Here is a 4935-nt window from a genome sequence, read left to right as displayed (position 1 = left end):
GCAGTTAAGCCGGCACCTTTGTTCACATTTACTGCTGCTTAAATTACGGCTTTTACAACAGGCCAATCAAATTTGGAGCTGCAGAATCGACGTCACCAGCGGTCCTATATGGCTCCTGCCAAGATGCGAGCGCTGGCCGAGATCGAAGAAATTCACGCTCAAAACAAACTTATAGTCATGTATTCAATCGCCCAAAGACGACGAAGGCAACGCAGAAGGGTTTGGGTGCGGCAAGTATTTCTCGACAGGGCCGTGGACGGCGATTTTCACAACCTTTTCGCCAAGCTCCGAGTTGGTGACGCTGCGATGTTTTATAACATCATGCGCATGTCGCCCCAACAGTTCCGCTTCCTTGAAAACCTAATGAGACCACTCATCGAAGTTCGGAGCACGCATCTGCGGCCATCGATTTCCTCGGCGGATAAACCAGATGAACTGAAAACAGTCTCGCAAGGCGCACTGCAAAAATTTTCGCGAACACAGCCAATCGTGCGCACGGAATGGCGAAATGGCACTTCCCGCGCCCGGAGCTGTCTGCAGACGGGAGGACGGAAGTGTCGTCACCGGTTGTTGAAAGCCGAAAGCTTATCGGTCATTGGCTGTGTCGCAACGGTCGTAACATAACAGTCGTAAATGTTGCCGACCCTTTAACACTCTCACCCACGATTTTTGCGGGAATTGCGCACGTTGGTACCTTTACGTTCGCAGTCTGAACTAGACGCATACGCTTGTTGCGCTTCCGCTTACGTATGTTACGAAAAATCGGCGCCTTACGAACGTAGTCTGAACATAGCATCAGGCTAACAAATCCGCGTCTATATAAACGTTGCGTTATAATTTATATTCGCAGAAAGTGGCCTTGCAAGGAATAGTGAATATTAAAACATGAATTGGCCTTGAAATAACTGTGATTTTTCGGTAGTGGTTTGAATGAAATTAATGGCTATTATCAATTGCTTGGCTGAACGAAGAAACAGATGTACAATAAAATACTTACTGGATAGCTTAAACCACAGTGGTGTACTTCAGTGAAGTATAGTTAGTTGGGACCGAGCTACATGCTTGCTACATCGGGAGCTTTACAGCACAGTCAGTTATATACTTCACTTGACCCTACCGGTCTGTTGCCCTTACTGTAAAAGAAAAGTTCATTAGTCCACCAACAAACGGCATTTTATGTAAAAAAAATTCGATGGTGCTTCACAGAGGAGGCGGGTTATATGTTTGCCTATACGATTTTTATGTATTTCCTCGGCAAGTTTTCTAGGCATGTCACTGTACTACATAGTTATTGACTATCATCCAACGAGTTTAATAGTCTACTACTCGTATACAAAAATTTAGTTATTGATGTGGGAGGTGGCGCGGACAGGTAGCCGCTGTGGCCAGGGTTTATTTAGGCCAGCCAGTGTTGTGCCATTACCACCAGCCTGGATCCCGAATCTACAAGATGCAGAATTTATCCTGCGAGCGCCCTTTGGACAAACCCGGGGCTGCGCCGAAAGGCACAGCGCCCTAATTCTCCCTTGACAAGTCAAGATGCTGAGCCGTCAGGCAGCGGTGTCCTGCGGAGAAGTATCGGCGAGCGACATGCCCGAACGTGCAACCAAGTGCCAGACAGCCCGGCGCCGTACCTTCCTTTGCCTGGAGGTCACCGCGCCCGCCAACCTTGAACCGGGGGGCCAGCGCGGTCGCTGGTTGGACCTCTCGGACGGCCGTTGAGTGCTGGCTTTGTATTGGGCCGTTTGAGTGACAATGGTTTCTCGGGGATTATAAGACGCGATGCGGCCGCCTGGAAAATCGGATCCGCCGACCTACCGGGAGCCAGTGCCGCTCTCGACTGGAATGAGATGTGTCACGCGTTTTCGCCGGACGTCGCCGTGCAGGAACAGTCGCGTTTGCTGTGAGCTCTCGGCCCCAGTGCCGATCCGATCATGTCTTGTATAATGACCTGTATATAGTGTACAAAGTCCCTTTTGTTATTCTCACCGACGCCTGACTCGGAGTCTTCGCTACCAACGCTCTGTCACGAAACGGATGACGAGCGCTGCGGGACCACCTCAAAGTCGTAATAGTGGTGGCAGCGGTGCAAAGTCGTAACACCAGCCATGGTGCATGGTGCCGCAGGATCCCGGCAGCTACCGCGGCCGCTCAGGTCAAGCGCGCTAGCGCGTTCTGTTCTCGCGCTACCTCAACGTGAGCCGTCTTCTTCGTCACCAGCTCTGGAGGCGACAGTCGTCCCGCTATATATGCAATTTACTTATTAGCCACATCGCCGGTAGGCAAATTTCCGGCTATAGAAAGGACGTTTCAAGCACCACTGTGTTCTTTTTCTTTCAGAATGTGCCGCTTCCTCACACATTTCCTGCTCGGGCAGCTCCTCCAAAGTAGCGGCGGCTTCGTCCTGGCTTTATCAACTCGTCAAGACATGGTGTCTTTGCTATAGGCTGTTGCTGCCTCCTGCTACGCACCGAGAGAGCTGCGCCACCGACGCTTGCTAATGCACTCGGCACTTCCCCTGCGTAACACGAAAATCGGAAATGCTAATAAACAGCTGCTGAAATTAAAACATTTCGAAAGGACCACCGCGGCGCTTTTCGATTAGTGGGCCTTTCAGGCTTAGATATCAACTTAGAAGAAGCCTCGTGCGGCTGTGTGCCAGCCACGTGCTCGCATCACCGAGGTCAACAGTGTTTAATATGATAAGTATATTAGGAACGTACGTTGCATACGTCGTTCCTTCGAGATTACTTTCTTTTTTTTTCATAGGAAACCCAGATAATTTATTTTTGCTTATCCGAGGCTACTGTCACGAGGTTCTGCTGAAACATCTATCCAGCGCCGCTAAGCAACAAGCGCGCCGTGAGATATATTTTATTAGCTCCGGAAGGAAATAGTGCATTTACCACCACCAGACGCGTATGTAAACTACGTCATCCGTCTTAAAATGCGGCGCAAATGCAGCTACAGTCTAACCTCGATCTAACGAAGTTGTAATTTGTAAGTTGTAGCTCGCAGTCACAACGCGATTGAGCGTTTCGCACCGTGTCTTGGAAACTTGAGATTACGCGACCGTCAACACCAGACGCGCGGGAACAGCACAATCCGCAGGAAGGCATTAACAATTTCGGCTGGGGCTTTGCACTCGCCGCGGAGAGATTACCTCCAAAACACGGCGCGTGGCCAGGGCACAGACGCGCGCGAGGAGGAGAAGGCAGATAGGCGCGTGCTTGAAGACTCGACTCCCCCCGTGATCGCGTGCTTGATCACGTTATTGCGCGCTCACTCCCTTGCCATCTCCTTGCGCAAAAGGAATGGTCAGCTCGTGCGTTTCTCCGAACGCTCGTGCGTTTCCCCGCGGCCTCCGCAAGTTGTTTACCAACGGGACAAATGGCGCAGCGGTGTCTTCTTCCTACCACATCCCGGCGCGCGCGCTTAGACGGCGGTTTTGCTGCTCAAACTTTGCGCTTGAAATAACGTTTGCCTTGGCGGTAATTTCCAGTTTTTTTTTTCTAGATTTATCAGCCACACAGGCTCCAAGTACATGCGTGAATTAGCCTAAAGCTTTGTTAAATCAGAACCGTGTCACGCAATTACTTCGTTAAATCTCGAAAATAAATAGATGGTTTTGAAAAAAAAAAATTACGGGATTTTACGTGCCAAAACCACTTTCTGATTATGAGACACGCCGTAGTGGAGGACTCCGGAAATTTCGACCACCTGGGGTTCGTTAACGTGCACCTAAATCTAAGTACACGGGTGTTTTCGCATTTCGCCCCATCGAAATGCGGCCGCCGTGGCCGGGATTCGATCCCGCGATTTCGTGCTCAACAGCCTAACACCATAGCCACTGAGCAACCACGGCGGGTTAGATGGTTTTGAATGCAACTGAGATCGGGAAAGGAAGATAGTTTGTGACATCGCGAATTTCATTAAATCGAGGTTCGTTATATCGCGGTTTGACTATTGCGAAAGCGGAGAATTCGATACAAACTTTCCTTTTATTTACTTTTATTTTTTGGTAGCTTTCTTTACGATGACAGAAGTTTGACTTGGCGGATCAAATTTATGTGACTTGTGCTCATGAGGGCTCTATCGAAGGTCACGATAACCTTCTAAGCAACCTTCCACTGCTTCAACCATGCAAATTATTGAGAAAAACGTACTCACCCAGGCATTTGCGCCCGTATAAACTGAAGGTATGTTTTGCAGTTGCCTGCAAAATCTCATATACTTCAAGGTTAACTCTGGAATATGGTATAATATCGCGTCAATAATGTCTACGGCTTTTCATCTCTTAACATTTGCTCAAATTGCTATTATTGTTTTTATTTGTTTGTAGTTCGTCGAAATTCATGAACAACGTTATTTCTTATTTTAGGATTAAGAAACTTTTACAGCACCTATATTTGTGAGAATAGAAACAGTTGAGCAAAATAGAGCTTGCCAAAAACGAAAATGGGATTGTTGACAAATATACACTAATAGCAGCGAGCAAAATGTCCTGTCGTTCGTACGCACAGCGTGTCTATCGCACATGGCCTACATCATAGGCGTCGAAAGAGCTGTATTGTTTCGCTTCAGCTTTTAAATGAAATTAGTAATGCCACCTCGTAACCCAAGAAATTAGTTACATGCTGCGCCCTATGCTTCGTCCAAGCAGGCTCAGAGACCGTGGACATCGCCCTTCACCAGCCGCCCTCGTTTCCGACGTCTCGAGCAGTAGAAACCCATAGAGTGTGCCTCCTGTACAGAGCACTTGGCGTCTTCCTTGTTTGTCCATGCGAGAGGCGGACCTGAAACGATGAGCCCCTGGAATGCCGGCGGCCGCATGCCGTGGAGTGCGTGTCGAGCTTGTACACCAGCTTGTACGCCGAGCGCCGCCGAGCCCCGCGTCGCAGCGCTGCGCGCAGTCACACACGAAGGCCACTGGGG

Source organism: Dermacentor albipictus, chromosome 1 (genome assembly GCF_038994185.2).
Source record: "Dermacentor albipictus isolate Rhodes 1998 colony chromosome 1, USDA_Dalb.pri_finalv2, whole genome shotgun sequence".
NCBI lineage: Eukaryota > Metazoa > Arthropoda > Arachnida > Ixodida > Ixodidae > Dermacentor > Dermacentor albipictus.
This window is presented reverse-complemented; position numbering follows the sequence as displayed.